We start from the raw sequence: 19,825 nt of genomic DNA, 5'->3' as shown, positions 1-19,825 counted from the left end.
CGTTCGGAATTCTCGTGCAGGAAATATGGATAAATAAGTCCTATACAGACCAATACTGTGAAAAAGAAATGGTTCAAACTACTCAGTATATCCAGATATGGACGACGATAAGTTAGAAGACACATTATAGTTGCATCCCCCATCGAGAGTGGGTACTTTGGGAGACTTCTTTTCCTGGATCTAATTTGTGGATATTTTTGGTCTTTGATCCGTTATTTTTCATGAAAGTTCGTACCAATACAACGAATGTGCAGCTGATACAACTCATGGTTCATTCGCCTGCGCCACGTTCCGTCTTCCTTGTGCACGCCACCATAGATGGTACGCAACACCTTTTGTTCGAAAACTCCAAGGGCGCGTTGGTTCTCCACGAGCATAGTCCACGTCTCGTGGCCGTAGAGGACCACCGATCTAATCAGCGTCTTGTAGATAATCAACTTCGTGCGGCGGCGAATTTTGTTCGACCGGAGCGTCCTCCGGAGTCCAAAGTAGGCACGATTTCCCGCCAAGATCCGTCTCTGAATTTCTCTGTAATGATGTAGCAGCAGACAAAAAATAGTTTTGTTTTCTCACACCTTCGCAATTACAATTAATAAATATTTCAGATTGGCAGAAGATCTTATCATACAACTTAGAAATGGATACAGAAATAGCGAGATAGATGCGATAGAAGAGAGACAGAGAGTGAAAGAGTTAGAGAGAGAGTGTGATGGGGGGGCATGTGAGGAATGGCAAATGATGGTTAATGCAGTGACATATTTTTATAGGTATATTATTATGATATATTGATTTCTTACATTTTTATCATAAATAATGTAAGTAGTAATTTTTGCGCCATAACCAGTATAACCTAAATCTTGCAAAAAAGCTAAATTTTCGCTAGATTTTTGGGCTTCAAACATACAGTTGTTTTCGGTGACGCCACGAGTATAATTATATGAGAAATCATTTATCTCACTACTAGGTGAATTACTTGTTGATCTGTGTATTGATATACAATCCAACATTTACCTCATGATTGCCTAATTCAAGGGATAAATACTAGAACTCACTGTTTCTTTATCAACACATTATTTTGTCTTTGAAGTGAACTTATATATTGATTTTTGAGAAATTGTTAATTTGTTATAAAAGTAATTCACAAAGTGTTCTCAACATCGCATTCCTTGAATTACGTAGATGTGTTTTCATATTCCGATATTCAGAATCGGTTTAGTTTTGCCCCTAAAACACCAGTAAAGCAATACTCTGTATGAAACAATCTCATTTTTAGTTAGTGGAAATTGGTAAGCGAGGACTAAAAATACAAAATGTTCAATATCTCCGCCACTCGTGCACGGATTTAGACAATCTATAGCTTGTTAGAAAGGTATTTTTACAAGCTTTCTATTTATGTGCAGACAATATTTTATTGCTCGAAAGTTATTTGCAAAAAACCTGCTGTGTTTTGACAAAATCGCCCATATCTCAGAAAGTAAACAACATATCGAAAATAAAAAATAATAGTGTCAAATGGCAACGTTAGGCCTTTCATTTGAAACTAATTTGATTAAGATCGGTTCAGCCATTGCTGAGATAATTACATGACATTTAGTACATACATACATACACACATACACACACATACAGACATTGTCTCAATTTGTCAAGCTGAGTCGATTGGTATATAAGACTCGGCCCTCCGGGCCTCGGAAAAAGTTTTCAAAGTTTGAGCGAATCCTATACATTTCTTTTGTAAGAAATGTAAAACGTGGTATTTTGAAAACCGTGCAAAAATTTGGGCAAAAAATACCCATGAAAAACAGGCAACACGCTATAGGATTTTAGGAAAAATCCGCCCATGTACCAGAGGTGAATAATCATTAGATTGATTTGAGCAAACTGATTGCTAGCATATATTCATTGCATAAAGTCATAAAGCTCAAAAGAAATAGTACGTAGTTTTCGAAACGAAATCATTCTTTTATCATGATTTATTATAAGGGTGCAATATTTTGGCGCTTCTTGTAGCTAGTATATAATTATATATAATTAAATTTAATATTTTTTTTATAAATTTATAGTATCAATTGGAAAGAAATCGGCAATCGAAGCTTTTTAGTAGATTTCTCCACAAACGAAGCTTTATCTGTGAGTTCTAAAATACCAACAGGGCAACTATCAATGATGTAACGCAAAATTTTCATTTCATTAACCCCCTCCCTCTTCTCAGGGTTATTGGTTATTTCTTTGGTAAATAAGACACGAATAAGATGTCCAATGTTTTTTTCTTCGGTAGAAATAGATTTGGTATGTTTCAGGTTACTTTTTTACACCATATTTCACAAAATGTTGAATGTTTTCATTGTCCCTCCCTCAATACAAGTGTAACATAATTTATAATTAGCCCCTACACCAAGCTTTCGGATAGTACTAATTTAGCACAAACCCTGTGCTTTTCTACTGCCTTGAACAAGCGACGATATAATGCGTACGACGGGAAAATTGAAAAACGCTGTCATGAAGTTTTTCAAATCAAGTTATATTTGCTACCATTAGTTTCCTCGGATTCTTACGAATCCATTGGTATACTATTGGGTAGTTTTATGGGAAAAGCGAGAGAAAAAGCGGGTTGAAGAAATCATGCATTTCATTCGCATGCACGCATACATTGAGTATCGTATATGCGTATTATATTGATATCCTCAATTCTGCAGATAAGAAGAAAAAGAAGCCCAACGGGGGCCTTAACCCGCCCTAATCCACCATTCCTGCTTCTTGGCGGAGGAACTCTTCATGCTCAAACAACGTCTTACAATTATGAAGATCAGATTACACCGCCTGTGGAGAGCATAAAGTTGCTAAGTCTATTACACTGTAAATACATAGTTCACCTATGTTCGAACTTCGACCACCGCATATAGGGCCGACTTTTATCACTATCGGTCAGAAGTCGTAGTAACTTTGGATGTGCTCAAAGTATATTCAGTTTTTCGAACGTACTTGGACATTACAACGACAGCTATAGTGATGGAAATCTGACTTCGTATTTTGCTCAATATATTTTGATTCCCACAGGGTGTCATGGAGTAGAAATGGATTCGTGATGCTGAGGATCATTTTTGTTCATCCTACCCTGCAGTAGTTTATACCTGTTCAATTATAGGGGCTCCTTAGCTCCGTAGTAACCAGGGGTCCCGTGTAACGTTAACCCTTTATAAGGCCCAGAGTTTGGGGCTGTTAATGAATGTTATATTAATAGAAACACGGTTCTCTTAGTTTAGAATATATTTACATTTATTTCGTAATAAAAACTGCTACCGCCCGTTAGAAGACGTCAGTTTTTGTAATGTTTGATGTTTTTCCAACGAGATTGGTGCAGATATAAAGACATATCGAGCTGGATCAGAAATTCAAAAAGAAATTAAGGTGGGTTACTGGTTTTGTCGTCAACGACTTACCTTTCAATATAGGGTCCCCTGTTCAAAATTTCGTGTGTAAGACGCAGTGCATAACGAACGTGCGTGCTAGATGTTAGGTCGTGAGAAGCTGCATCGAATGACCAATCAAATCGGCTACCACCGGAGAGAAGAAGAAAAACGTTGGTGGAGGTGGTGACGGCGAGAAGGCTGCAGCGAACAAGCCGAAGACCCCAAAGCCAAAAAAGGCCGCCAAACCTGCCAAGAAAGCTGCCCGAAGAAGATAAGTAAATTCACGCGTCTCTAATGTTGCCAACAGTCCTTTTCAGGACTAACAAAATACTTGTAAAGAATCAGTGGTGCTTATTTTCCGTTAGCGCTGTTAATTGTAGATGAACTTGTGTCATAGTTGTATGCAAACCGTCCTTAGGATGAATATATAATGGAAAAAGAATTTTATTAGGAGGTTTCTTTTATTAATTTGTATAATTAAAAATAATTATATAAGAAAATATTTTTCCAAATTAATCTACAAACCCGAAGGTTTTTGCAAATCCTTCCAAGAAAATTAGTGAATGTGGCAACTCTGCCACTAAGCGAAAGCTACACCAAAACGAATGAAGAAAGTATTTTCATTTATCACACAAAAGGATGGTCTTCCATCTGCACCAAAAAGTTCCTAAAAGGGATCGCCTTCATGCAAAGCGTGCTCATTCGGTATGAGCTACGAAACGGGAATGTTCGTATGTGTGTACGCAGTAGAAACAAATCGTCTGTAAGGTTTGAACCGTTTTAAACGATTATCGTCTTGTATCACCATAGTTATCTACAAATCGTCCTTATTAGGACGAATGCATAATGGAAAAATAATTTAATCAGAAAGATTCTTTTATTAACTAGTATTAAGTAGCAGAAACGAATCGCCGGCAAGGTTCGAATCGTTTTAAAAGATTATAGTCTTGAATCACCATAGTTATCTGCAAACCGCCCTTATTAGGACGAATACATAACGGAAAAACTAGTGGTGGGTAATGTCCGGGACATAACCGCGGTGTCGATGTAGAACTATTCGTTGGTGTATCATATTAAAAGTCTGCTTATAACTAGTTGTAGTTAATGTCCTGAACGTAACCGGGGAGTTTATCTTTGACAATTATTTTGTGTGGAAGTTTTCTGTATTACCTTAAAAATCATGACTAAAACTTGCTACTTTCACTAGTATTTCGCTAAATTTAATTTTATTCATTTAATGTTTTATACGGAGAACGCGGTATTAAAATTGTTTTACTGAATTAATTACCGAACAGGATACTATTAAAATCCACAGGAAACTTTTACTGAACCCGGTGAATCGTACTTAATCTGTAAATTTAGCCATTCGAAAGAGATACAAGCAGAATTTTAAAATGATGCGCCAACAAATAGTCCTACGTCGACACTGCGCCTATGTCCAGGACATTATCCACTACTAGTTTTTTACCAGAAATTTCCATTTTTCTTTGCGTAACTTCAATAATGCACAATCGTATGTTAATTTTTTTTTTGACATCAAGACAGTGCACAGTGGTCGAGATCGCTAATTTAGGAGGAATTTTTACTTTCTGACAAACCTGTATAATTTAGCCGTACCATGTCTTAGGATGAATTTGTGTACATCAGAAGATTTATTGGAATAGTTATTAGGGTGGTTCTAATTTATCTAAAATACGAAAATAAACTTTTTACTGATGAAAGATAGAGCTTCACAGTCTTCCACAAAGTTGTAAAGTAACTTATTTTGAATAAATTTGTTGAATATATTAAAGCTCTATCTCTTTTAGTTTTTGTTATACAAGAAATTTAAAAAAAAGATTAGGGTGTTCCTGAAAAAAAGTTTTTTAGTATAACTTTTTTGTTAACACAACCTTTAAACAGCTTATTGAAAACTTCAAGCCGAGTATTTTTCTCCAAGACACCGAAGTTCTAACTTTTTTTCTTTAAAAAGTTATGGACATTTTTCGTTAAAAAATAGCCTATTTCAAGGCTCAATCTCGCTGACGCGGGCACCTAAAATTGAATACTGTTTCAACCACATGAAAGACCATACTTTTTAGTATATTTGAGCAAAAATTGGCGAATACGATATTTTTTTAAAATTTGTAATTTAGATTTAAAGTTTGTAGTTTTGCAGGTTCAACGCATTAACGCATTTACACACATATCGTTGTATTATGAAAAAAGCCACTTTCAAATATCATTCTCTCACCGCAGCAAGCTTTGCATAAGTGAAACGACTGTCAAAAAATGTTTTCTGATTTTATTCGTTTTAAATAAAACTAGTAAATATGGATATTAGTCGAAGAGAGTTGGCGAATTTGCTTATCACTGGTAAAAAGGCAGATGAACAGCTTAAGTTCATTACAAGTAGTAATCCAAATGCAAAATTGAGACTTCTTAACGTTCGAAAGAAATTTTATATTTTCTGAAAACAACCTTTGAACAGCTTTTAGAAAATTTCAATCCACGTCCCGAGTGATGTCCCGGTCTGTGCTTGCTTCCCGGGACATCACTCGGGATAAGTCAGTTGCTTTGAACGTTCACATGTGTCGTGTGAACTGTTTGGATTTTTTTGTGTCTAACTAGTGGTAATTTGGGTACTAGTTTAGATACATCGTCTAACTAGACACCCAGATGGTGCTAGTTACTGACGAGATGAATTCGAAACACAAAAAAAAAATAAAACTTAATTTAAGTTAGATTTTGTGCCCTTAACACGCAAAGTGGTTTAATCCAAGTTTCCCTTACGGAAATTAATATTGCATAATATATTTCGTACACTTTTCATATCACAGACAAATACTTTGTTTGATTGATCCAGTGATTTAATATGTAATCTGCAATATACAACACAGTAAAATTATAACCGGCTGACGACCTACACCTACACCAATCATATCAGAATGGCATTCATGAACAACAGATGAGCCTGAGCAGAAGTCAGCAGCATCCAACGATCCAGCGCATCACCATCAACACCAACGCCGAAACCAAACGTTCTTTTCAGAACCACCATTATAACCATACAGAATTATTTGAAAGTTTCCCATTCAAACGTGATTCCGTTGAATATCATTACATTTAAATTAACGTCTCGAAGTGAAGTCACGACCCTCCGGTTATGTCACAGACATTACCCACCCATCTTTTTACCTGATAAACAATACATAACTCCTGGATTTTGAGGATAAGTTGAAACATGAGACGGCAGATTGCAGACGTTCATTTATTCATTTTATTTTTTCTTTGCAATTTTTACCACTCGCAACCCAATTTTCGGATTTAAAATAGTTTTGCCTTTCTCAATAGAAAGGTATTGCAATTGCTCTGAAAACCGACTTTTTAACGAAGGCCCGGAGGGCCGAGTGACATATACCATTTGATTCAGTTCGTCGAGTTCGACAAATGTCTGTGCGTGTGTATATATATGTGTGTGTATGTATGTGTGTATGTGCGTCTGTGTGTGTATGTGACCAAAATGTGACTCATTTTTCTCAGAGATGGCTGAGCCGATTTTGACAAACTTAGTCTCAAATGAAAGGTGCAACGTTCCCATAGGCTGCTATTGAATTTCTAATGGATCCGACTTCCGGTCCCGGAGTTACAGGTTGTGGCGTGCGATCACATAGCAAATTACGATTCAAACCGATACTCCAATGAAAGCAAAAAACCTGTTTTAATCCACCTAGCGGTGCAATTGTGCCTTTCTCATTTCTCTAAACTATGGCACGGAGGCTTTTTATGTTCAACATAATTGTGGAAATGTCCATTACATTCTTAGTACACTTTGCACTTATACACAATGGCATGCCAGCCACAAACTTGATGAGCTACGTGTCGACGGTGAAACACTTGAAACAAAAAAATATCATACTCCATTAGCCAAATCAGCATTAGATCAATGTTATCTGCTTGCTAACTCATTTTGTCATGCGGGGGTGGGTATGTGAGGAGGGCGAAAGTCCCATAAACGAACGACTCCCCAGCTTAAATTGGTATGCTTTGTGATATAGTGGTGGTTTAAAGATGATGGGGTTGAAAGGGAGGGGTATGAGGGCTGGATGGGGTGGTGGTCTGAGGGGTGATTTAAGGAGATTTTTAAAGGAGGCGAGTGAACAGTAGAGGGGGGGGGGGGTGTAACCCCTCTCCGTAAACCATCAACTACGCCCCTGTTAAAATCCAGAAACCTAATGCGAGTCGAAAAAAAAATTTGGCCGGGATTAGGTTGACGTTTTTCAGAGTGATTGCATAACCTTTCTATATGAGAAAGGCAAAAATGTGCCAAAATCCAAAAAAGTGAATCGTCGTCAAATTTTTTTTCGAGTTTGCGTCAAATCTCGACGTTTCATGCACCTTGAACACATTTATTTAAAAATTCTATTTTTAATTTTTCCTATAGTTTATATGAGAAATTTCTGTGTGGCCGCACTCTGAAACCCGTAATTCCGGAACCAGAATTCCGATCGATCCAAAATTCAATAGCAGCCGATGGGAAGGTTGCACCTTTCAGGTTGGTGCAACCCCATAGGGCTGCCCCTTGTAGTTTTTTTTTCAAAGGGGGACCCCATGAAATTTCATAAATCGAATTCATATTTTTGATGCCAAACATCTTTAAAATGCATGAAACGTCGAGATTTTATGTTATCTCGAAAAAAATATTTTTTTTATAAAAACCGACTTTTTGGGACTTTGCCGATTTCGCACTTTTTTGCCTTTCTCAATACAAAGGTATTGCAATTGCTCTGAAACCCGATTTTTTAACGGAGGCCCGGAGGGCCGAGTGACATATACCATTCAATTCAGTTCGTCGAGTTCGGCAAATGTCTGTGCGTGTGTATGTATGTGTGTATGTGCGTCTGTGTGTGTATGTGACCAAAAATGTCACTCATTTTTCTCAGAGATGGCTGAACCGATTTTGACAAACTTAGTCTCAAATGAAAGATACAACGTTCCCATAGGCTGTTATTAAATTTCTAATTGTTCCGACTTAGGGTTCCGGAATTATAGGGTGGTGAGCACGATCACGCAGAAAATGTCGATTTTAATAAATTCTGCAATGAATGTATAAAGGTGAAATTTTTTCCAAAATATGACCACAACTGCTTCGATTTGTAGTATTAGGTCACTAACATCTATTCAAAGTCTTTTTGGTCACATTGGCCACCATCATCGGTTCTGGAAGCCCCGGCGGAAGTATCCAAATTCAGAATAACAATCATATCGGTTTCTCGGAGATGGCTAAACCAAACTTAGTCTCAAATGCAAGGTGTTGCACCCCCGTAAATGGCTATTTAATTTCATCGCGATCCGACTTCCGGTTCCGGAGTTACAGGTTATGGCGTGCGATCACATAGCAAATTGCGATTCAAACCGATACTCCGATGAAAGCAAAAAAGGTAAAAATTTCGCTAAAATGTCTCCCAAACAACTTAAATTTGCTGTTCTAGGTCTCCGACGGCCAACCAAACTATCGTTGACTACATTGACCGCCATAGACGGTTCCGGGAGTGCCCGCGAAAAGCGGCCATCCTTCAAAATTGACGAACTCACATCAGTTTCCCGGAAATGGTTGGGCCGATTTTCACAAACTTATTCCCAAATGATAGCTATAATATCCCCACAGATGTCTATAAAATTTCGTACGGATCGCTTACCGTCCGGTCACATATGAATTCCCATATAAGCCGGAACTCAATTTTTTTTTAAAGGGACCCCATGAAATTTCAGAAATCGAATTCGTATTTTTGATGCCAAACATCTTTAAAATGCATGAAACGTCGAGATTTTATGTTATCTCGAATTTTTTGCCTTTCTCATATAGAAAGTTTATGCTATCGCTCCAAACATCGACTTTTTAACCGAGGCCCTGAGGGTCGATTCACATATACCATTCGACACAGTTCGTCGAGATCGGAAAATGTCTCTGTGTGTGTATGTATGTGTGTGTATGTGTGAATGTGGAAAAAAATGTCACCTCTGTTTCTCAGAGATGGCTGAACCGATTTGCACAAAATTAGTCTCAAATAAAAGGTACAACCTTCCCATCGGCTGCTATTGAATTTTTTTATCGGAATTCCGGTTCCGGAGTTTCGGGTTGAAGAGTGCGGTCACACAGCAAATTCCCATATAAACTGGTACCACCATGATATCCAAATGATGCAATACACATTAACACTCGGAATACCAAGGGGGTAAAAAGTTACGCGGACTACCAAGGGGGTCTAAAAAAATGGGAACGCTTATTTTGACCGGTCATATCTCAGCCGTTACATAATCGATTTTAAATCTGGCTTCACCAATAGAAAGATATGTATTGTGAATACGTCGAATTAAAAAAATAGAAGAATAGAGTTGTCTACCGTAAGTTACAGTAAAAAGAGTATAACAAAGTCAGTGAAAAAAAAAATGGGAACGCTTCTTTGACTTGTCATATCTTAGATGTTTGCTCACCAATTTTATTTCTTTCTTCACCATTGGATAGGTAAATCTTTTATGAAAACAGTGAACAAAGAATGATGGAAAACAAATTTGTATATCTGAATTAATTGTGAAAACAATAATTGAGAGTCAGTACAGACGAAATGAGTTTTTCTGTTCAAACAATCGTATCACAACCGTTTGTCAACCAATTTCCATTTTCCTTACACCAATGCAATCCTTAGAGCTTCTTGACTTGTAATATATGCAATAAATAGTAGATTTTCAAAATTTACTATACTTTTTCGAGTTTTTAGGAGATAGGATTTTTACAATGTACGTGGCATACGGTTGATTGAAATTCTTTGCGACTTGTTAGTTTTACGGTTTGAAAATTACCTGTTTACTCAATAGTTCTACATATTATACATGGATATTATTATACCAAAATGTTTGCACAAACGTGGAGAAACACAATAGTGTATGTAAGTTACTAAATAATAGAGTGTGTTAGGACGATTCAGTAAATACGAAGAAGTTCAGAATTTTAAAATATTCGTCATATAACTTTAAATTTGAAGCGATGACCTATACATTTTAATACACCAATCGGTTGTAATTTATGGCGGCTACAATTTCTGAAAAAACACATTTTTATATTTTCTCAAAAAATAGCCAAAAGTACGTAGAAGTACAGAAATTTCATTAAGTTGGCAAATAACGTCGAATTCAAAGCGATGGCCTATACCTTTTTATATACCAATCGATTATAATTGATTTTGGTTACAATTTCTGGAACAATTTTTATATTTTCTCAAAAAACAGACAAAAGTACGTAGAACTACAGTAATTTCATTTAGTTGACAAATAACTTTAAGTATTCAAAGCTATCACCTATGTAATTTATTCACCAATCGATTGTTATTGATTTTGGCTACAATTTCTGAAAGAACAAATTTTTATATTTTCTCAAAAATAGCCAAAAATACGTACAAGTACAGAAATTTCATTTAGTGGGTAAATAACGTCGAATTCTAAGGGTTGATTTATACTTTTTTATACACCAATCGATTGTAATTTATGGCGGCTACAATTTTTTGAAAGAACACATTTTTATATTTTCTCAAAAAATAGACAAAATACGTAGAAGTACGGAAATTTGATGTAGTTGGCAAATAAGGTCAAAATCAAAGTGATGACCTACACTTTTATATATACCAATCGATTGTAATTAATTTCGGCTACAATTGTTGCAAGATAAACTTTTTATATTTTCTTAAAAAAACGACAAAAATACGTAGAAGTACAGAAATTTGATTTGATTGGCAAATAACTGCAAATTAAAAGGGATGACCTACACTATTTATACACCAATCTATTGTAATTGATGGCGGCTACAATTTCTGAAAAAACAATTGTTTATATTTTCTCAAAAATTAGCCAAAAATACGCAGAAGTACGGAAATTTTATTTATTTATTTGGATAAAATATAAAAATTGTTTTCTCACAAATTGTAGCCGCCATCAATTACAATCGATAGGTGTATAAAACAGTATAAATCATCCCTTATAATTCGACGTTATTTACCCACTAAATGAAATTTCTGTGCTTATACGTATGTTTGGCTATTTTTTGAGAAAATACAAAAATTAGTTCTTTTAGAAATTGTAGCCAAAATCAATTACAATAGATTGGTGTATAAATTGCATAAGTGATAGCTTTGAATACTTGAAGTTATTTGTCAACTAAATGAAATTACTGTAGTTCTACGTACTTTTGCCTATTTTTTGAGAAAATATAAAAATCGTTCTTCCAGAAATTGTAACCAAAATCAATTATAATCGATTGGTATATAAAAAGGTATAGTTCATCACTTTGAATTTGACGTTATTTGCCAACTAAATGAAATTTCCGTACTTCTACGTACTTTTGGCTATTTTTAAAGAAAATATAAAAATGTGTTTTTCAGAAATTGTAGCCGCCATCAATTACAATAGGTTGGTGTATAAAAAAGTGTAGGTCATCCCTTTGAATTTGCAGTTATGTGCCAATCAGACAAAATTTCTGTACTTCTACGTATTTTTGTCGTTTTTTGGGAAAATATGAAAAGTTTATCTTGCAACAATTGTAGCCGAAATCAATTACAATCGATTGGTATATATAAAAGCGTAGGCCATCACTTTGAATTTGACCTTATTTGCCATCTACATCAAATTTCCGTACTTCTACGTATTTTGTCTATTTTTCGAGAAAATATAAAAATGTGTTCTTTCTAAAAATTGTAGCCGCCATAAATTACAATCGATTGGTGTACAAAAAAGTATAAATCAACCCTTAGAATTCGACGTGATTTACCCACTAAATGAAATTTCTGTACTTGTACGTATTTTTGGCTATTTTTTGAGAAAATATAAAAATTTGTTCTTTCAAAAATTGTAGCCAAAATCAATTACAATAGATTGGTGTATAAATTGCATAGGTGATAGTTTTGAATACTTGAAGTGGTTTGTCAACTAAATGGAATTACTGTAGTTCTACGTACTTTTGTCTATTTTTTGAGGAAATATAAAAATTGTTCTTCCAGAAATTGTAACCAAAATCAATTATAATCGATTGGTATATAAAAAGGTATAGGCCATCGCTTTGAATTCAACGTTATTTGCCAACTAAATGAAATTTCTGTACTTCTATGTACTTTTGGCTATTTTTTGAGAAAATATAAAAATGTGTTTTTTTCAGAAATTGTAGCCGCCATAAATTACAACCGATTGGTGTATTAAAATGTATAGGTCATCGCTTCAAGTTTAAAGTTATATGACGTATATTTTAAAATTCTGAACTTCTTCGTATTTACTGAATCGTCCTAACACACTCTATTATTTAGTAACTTACATACACTATTGTGTTTCTCCACGTTTGTGCAAACATTTTGGTATAATAATATCCATGTATAATATGTAGAACTATTGAGTAAACAGGTAATTTTCAAACCGTAAAACTAACAAGCCGCAAAGAATTTCAATCAACATTGTAAAAATCCTATCTCCTAAAAACTCGAAAAGTATAGTGATTTTTTGAAAATCTACTTTATATTGCATATATTACAAGTCAAGAAGCTCTAAGGATTGCATTGGTGTAAGGAAAATTGAAATTGGTTGACAAACGGTTGTGATACGATTGTTTGAACAGAAAAACTCATTTCGTCTGTACTGACTCTCAATTATTGTGTTTACAATTAATTCAGATATACAAATTTGTTTTCCATCATTCTTTATTCACTGTTTTCATAAAAGATTTACCTATCCAATGGTGAAGAAAGAAATAAAATTGGTGAGCAAACAGCTAAGATATGGCAAGTCAAAGAAGCGTTCCCATTTTTTTTTCACTGACTTTGTTATACTCTTTTTACTGTAACTTACGGTAGACAACTCTATTCATCTATTTTTTTAATTCGATGTGTTCACAAAAGACATACCTTTGTATTAGTGAAGACAGATTTAAAATCGATTATGTAACGGCTGAGATATGACCGGTCAAAGTAACCGTTCCCATTTTTTTTACCCCCTTGGTATTCCGAGTGTTAAAATGTATGCAACATTATTTGTATTTGCGGGTCTAGATTTATAATGGCCAATTGAAGTGGTTTTGACCACATTGGCCACCTATGACGGTTCATGATGCCCTCGAGGAACTTGCCAAATTCCTAAGTTAATATCCTGTCTATTTCTCAACGAATTCTTGATCGATTTGAACAAACTTGATTTCAAATGAAAGAAATAACACTGTTATTATCTGCTATTGAATTTTATTCCGATCTGACTATAGGTTCCGGAGTTATAGGTCGATTAATGCGGTCACACAGGAATTTCCCATATAAACTGTTGCGATTGGAATATCTCAGAGGTTCAAAATCTACTGAAATGGACAATACATAACTCTGATTTGCAGATCTAGATCACTGATGGCCAATTAAAGATTCTTTGAAGTTATTGTCAACTATTGACAATTCCGGAAGTCCCGGGTCTCGGGTATATTCCAGAATTAAAATCATATCGTTTATTCGGTGATGACTGAACCGATTTTCACAAACCAAGAATTAAATGGAAGGTATACAATGCGGTTGGTTACATCTCCGATAAACCCTTCCCCCCACCATTCTTTCGAAGTCTTGTTGGCCACATTGCCCTCCGTAAAATGTTCCGGCAGTATCGATAAAAAATCGTTCAAAATTACCAAACTCACATTAGTTTCTCGGAAATGGTCGGGCCGATTTTTACGAAATTAGTTTCGAATGAAAGGAATATTATCCCCATAGATCGCCATGAAATTTTGTAGGAATCGGATTTATGGTTCCAGAAATATAGACTGAATCGTTCGGTCACGTATGAAATTCCCAAATAAGCCGGAACAATTTTTTGCCTTTCTCCTATAGAAAGGTTATGCAATCACTCTGAACATCGTCAAATCAATCCCGGCCCAGAGGGCCGTCTGTCATATACCATTCGACTCAGTTCGTCGAATTCGGCAAATGTCTGTGTGTGTGCGTATGTATGTTTGTGTATGTATGTATGTATGTATGAGACCAAAAATAAGCACATCGGTTACTCTGAGATGGCTGAACCGAATTTCATCAAACTTAGTCTCAAATGAAAGGTACGACGTTCCCATAGGCTGCTATTGAATTTCATTAAATTCCGAGTTCCGGTTCCGGAGTTACGGGTTTAAGAGTGCGGACACACAGCAAATTCACATTTTGCCTTTCTCCTATAGAAAGGTTATGCAATCACTCAGAGCATCGTCAACCTAATCCTAATTTTTTTCACTTGTATAGGTTTTCTGTATTTTAACAGGGTCGTAGTTAGGGGGGGATACGGTGAGGGGCACCACCCCACATCACTCACCACCCTTCCCTAAACAGCCCTTCCCTCATCAAGTACCCCTCCACGCGAATAAAATTTTCTAATTCCTCTAGAATAAACTTTCCTAGTGGGTCTGAAAAACCAGTGAAAAATTTGGTTTGAAATGATTTTGAGTTGAGAGACTAATTTAAAATTTCTTATCAGGTTGAAAATTTTTGGCGGGGTCCAAACTCCCGAACCCTCCTCCTGGATCCGCCGCTGGCTTCAAGTGTTTCAGCGTCGACACATAGCAACTCAAGTTCGTAGCTATCGATTCAATGTACGTATGTGTAAATCGCACTGAATATCTAATAGACAGTTCCACCATTATATTAAACATAACCAGCCATGGAATCGTAGTTTGGATAAATGAGAGAGGCACAATTGCACCACTAGGAGGATAAAAACGGTTTTTGAATAAATTATTGAATTTAATACTGTTTGTTTTTTAATATTAAATATATGTTTCTTTCCTCAATCACTGAGCAGGTATTTCCGAATTTCCGGTGGAATATTGATTCGCTCGGTGGACGATTGGCTTGACAGAGATTGAGGCGACAAAAAATAAACCTATTTTAATCCACCTAGCGGTGCAATTGTGCCTTTCTCAACCATGAATCACGAGAATGTGTGCGTTGTTTATATTCATTAAAAGCTTTTAAATGCATATATTACATTTTATTATTATACATCACATGACAACTATATACAGGAAAATAAATCATTATTCGAGTTGTAAAATTTTGAAAAAGAAAAAACAGCCACGGTAATATTGAACTGAAAAACGATGCGAAAAGTCTATCTTCATAAAAAAAAATTTCGAGATAACATAAAATCTCGACGTTTCATGCATTTTAAAGTTGTTTGGCATCAAAAATACGAATTCGATTTCTGAAATTTCATGGGGTCCCCCCTTTGAAAAAAAAATTTGAGTTCCGGCTTATATGGGAATTTCATATGTGACCGGACGGTTTAGTCTATATTTCCGGACCCATATAAGCGATCCGTACGAAATTTTATAGACATCTGTGGGGATTTTATAGCTATCATTTGGGACTAAGTTTGTGAAAATCGGCCCAACCATTTCCGGGAAACTGCTGTGAGTTCGTAAATTTTGAAAGATGGCTTTTCCCGGGCACTTCCGGAACCGTCTATGGTGGTCAATGTAGTCAACGAAAGTTTGGTTGGCCGTCGGTGACCTAGAACAGCAAATTTAAGTTGTTTGAGAGACATTTTAGCGAAATTTTTACCTTTTTTGCTTTCATCGGAGTATCGGTTTGAATCACAATTTGCTATGTGATCGCACGCCACAACCTGTAACTCCGGAACCGGAAGTCGGATCGGGATGAAATTAAATAGCCATTTACGGAGACGCAATACCTTTCATTTGAGGCCAAGTTTAGTCGAATCGGTCTAGTCATATCCGAGAAACCGATGTGACTGTTATTCTGAATTTAGATACTTCCGCCGGGGCTTCCGGAACCGATGATGGTGGCCAATGTGGCCAAATAGACTTTGAATGGATGTTAGTGACCTAATACTACAAATCGAAGCAGTTGTGGTCATATTTTGGAAAAAATTTCACCTTTATACATTCATTGCAGAATTTATTAAAATCGACATTTTCTGCGTGTTCGTACTCATCACCCTGTAATTCCGGAACCGGAAGTCGGATCCATTAAAAATTCAATAGCAGCCTATAGGAACGTTGCACCTTTCATTTGAGACAAAGTTTGTCAAAGACTAAGTTTGTCAAATCAGGTTAAAACCCGAGCTTGGAAATAGAATTCTCTTGAACAGATCGGATTTGATCGGTGAAAGGAATAGTTATTTCCAGGAATGTGGATAACAATTCCTTGTGAAGCGAAGTTAAAAAGTTAATGCTTTTCTTCAATTTACTATTTACCAAGAGAATGAGATCCCCCTAATAATTTTCCTTAAACGTTGACTCAAATATTTTCTTTGGGAAGTCATTTACAAATCAACCCTGAAGGGGGCTTTTTACTCATAAAATGGCGATTTTTTCTTGAAAAACAGCGTTACCTCCATTTTATGAGTAAAAAACCCCCATAATTGAAAAATTATCTCAAAAACTCAGCGTAGGGGATAGATTTTTTTACATAGAATTTGTATGCAAAGTTTGAAATAAATCGGTCAAGTAGTTTTTGAATGGCAGTTATCACCGCAAATCGTGTTGTTCTAGAGACGTTTCACAAAAAGCTTCATCACCAAGACACTTGTAGATATTTTTGCATAAAAAATTACAGAATGTTATTGAAATGATGTAGTATATTGTGCAAAAGTTTCGATCAATTCGCTTTACCCATCTTTCTAAAAAAATGACAAAAAACTGGTTTTTTACGGTGAAACCTTTACCCCCCCCCCCTTTAGGGACCACTTCAATGAAAAAAATATACTGACAGCGAAAGTATACAAGGAACACTGTTGGTTTTGGCAAGACACGCGGAGAAAAAAATTTAGGGTTACATTAGAAAATGTCCTTTTGTATTCACCCATATTCATAATCTGTTCAGTGAAAATGAAAATTGTGTTCTTACTCTGATGCAAACTTCATATTTGACATTTGCTATTATCCAACGTCACATGGAGGTGCTACACATATATTATGTAGTATTTGCTAGAGGCTAAAACTGATTCAGTTGCGAACCTAACTAGTTTCAAAGCAATCGTCTTCAAAATTGAACCGAAAATCGGATTGCTTAGTAATCTGACATAAACCAGGGATAATTTATATCACTCAACCAGTTTATTAAAAAATGTTTGTTATAAGAGAAAATCGACGTGTTCTAATGTATAGTCCAATGTCGATGCATTCCAATGTACATAGTCCAATGAACGGCGATTGATACGATTCGGATGCAATATTATTTCAATCATGCATTCATCATCATGTTGAAGCCAAGAACATACTTCATCTGTTTTACATTCTTTGTCTTGCAATACAAAATGATTTTGACGGTATATTCTAGATCTCATTCGATTTTATTCCGATATTTATGTATTATTTTACTAAGCACGCAATGTTTTTACACATTGTGTAAAATGCTATATGTAACAAAGATTGCTATATTTTTGCTCATGCAATAAGAGTTGGTCCTTTTCTCAGCTTAGAGATTTGTTGATGCTGTCAGCTGCGCCCTAAAAATCCTTTTTACTTACAAAGTTGTCTCTAGTTTTCTCAATTATCAACTGATTTCTACCAAACCACCTGGTTGGTTACTGATTTATACAAAAATTTGACCCAATTCGAGGGTCATTTCAACCATATTCATGTAAATTCCATAATCTCGCATCAACATATCGTGTATATAATCCCTCTAGATTCATGTGGCCTGTTGCAACAAAAATCGTATATTAGTATTAGTTTTCAACTAGCAATAATCGCACCTCGGTTGTACCTCGTTGGTTACGATATCGCCACTGCGAAATCTATGAAAACAGAAGCTTCTTTTCGCATGGAACATTGGAACCAATATTGCTTTAACCCTTAAAGGCGCAAATCAATTTTTTTTAAATATTCTGAAAATTGTCTCACAGCTTTGATACGTTACTATGATAATTTTGAGATAGTTTTCGCAATGTTGTTTTAAAACAACATTGCGCATTTAAGGGTTAATTCACGTGCAGTGAGCCCTGCCTAGCGACTAATGATTTCAATAGAAAGGCTTTCTTCCTCATCCACCAGCAGTTGATTATCTTTACGTAGGTGACCACCTGAGTTTTTGGAACGATTTTACGTGAATTTCATAGCGCTCTGCACTCAGTGCACTACGCGACATCCGGAGGTTTGTTTGCACACAAACATTTTTTGCTTTTTCTCAGTAGAAAGGTATTGCAATTGCTCTGAAAACCGACTTTTTAACGGAGGCCTGGAGGGCCGCGTGACATATACCATTCGATTCAGTTCGTCGAGTTCGGAAAATGTCTGTGTGTGTATGTATGTGTGTATGTATGTATGTGTGTGTGCGTCTGTGTGTATGTGACCAAAAATGTCACTCATTGTTCTCAGAAATGGTTGAACCGATTTTGACAAACTTAGTCTCAAATGAAAGGTGCAACGTTCCCATAGACTGCTATCTAATGGATCCGACTTCCGGTTCCGGAATTACAGGGTGATGAGTACGAACACGCAGAAAATGTCGATTTTAATAAATTCTGCAATGAATGTATAAAGGTGAATTTTGATAAACTTAGTCTCAAATGAAAGATACAACGTTCCCATAGGCTGCAATTGAATTTCTGATGGATCCGACTTCCGGTTCCGGAATTACAGGATGGTGAGCACGATCACGCAGAAAATGTCGATTTTAATAAATTCTGCAATGAATGTATAAAGGTGAATTTTTTTCCAAAATATAGCCACAATTGCTTCGATTTGTAGTATTAGGTCACTAACATCCATTCAAAGTCTATTTGGCCACATTGGCCACCATCGGAAGCCCAGGCGGAAGTATCTAAATTCAGAATAACAGTCACATCGGTTTCTCGGAGATGACTAGACCGATTCAACTAAACTTGGTCTCAAATGAAAGGTATTGCGTCCCCGTAAATGGCTATTTAATTTCATCCCGATCCGACTTCCGGTTCCTGAGTTACAAATTGTGGCGTGCGATCACATAGCAAATTATGATTCAAACTGATACTCCGATGAAAGCAAAAAAGGTAAAAATTTCGCTAAAATGTCTCTCAAACAACTTAAATTTGCTGTTCTAGGTCACTGACGGCCAACCAAACTTTCGTTGACTATATTGACCACAATAGACGGTTCCGGAAGTGCCCGGGAAAAGCGGCCATCTTTCAAAATTTACGAACTCACATCAGTTTCCCGGAAATGGTTAAGCCGATTTTCACAAACTTAGTCCCAACAGGCTTCCTTACTGCTCCCGATATTAGCTCATTTTCTCTTTTGCAAACAGTTAAACGCAGTAGGGCTGTTTACTAGCTCCCACCGAAAGCGAGAGAACACGCTCTCGAGAATCAAGAGATTTTTTTTGCGTTCACGCATATCTCTCTACCACTCAGGGGGGGGGGGGTGTGCGAAAGTATTAATTCTC

General features: G+C 36.1%; 1 protein-coding gene and 1 pseudogene across 4 annotated transcripts in view; both read right to left on the bottom strand.

Annotated features, from left to right (window-relative positions):
- Positions 1–19,825, bottom strand: part of LOC131688162 (syntaxin-16) — a 515,695-nt gene that overhangs the window by 188,447 nt on the left and 307,423 nt on the right. The gene's annotated exons all lie outside the window — the stretch shown is intronic.
- LOC131678112 (U4 spliceosomal RNA) lies at positions 18,077–18,203 on the bottom strand (annotated as a pseudogene).

This window comes from Topomyia yanbarensis, chromosome 1 (assembly GCF_030247195.1).
Source record: "Topomyia yanbarensis strain Yona2022 chromosome 1, ASM3024719v1, whole genome shotgun sequence".
Classification (NCBI taxonomy): Eukaryota; Metazoa; Arthropoda; class Insecta; order Diptera; family Culicidae; genus Topomyia; species Topomyia yanbarensis.
The sequence above is the reverse complement of the archived record's forward strand: the minus strand, read 5'-3'. Positions and strand labels throughout refer to the sequence as shown.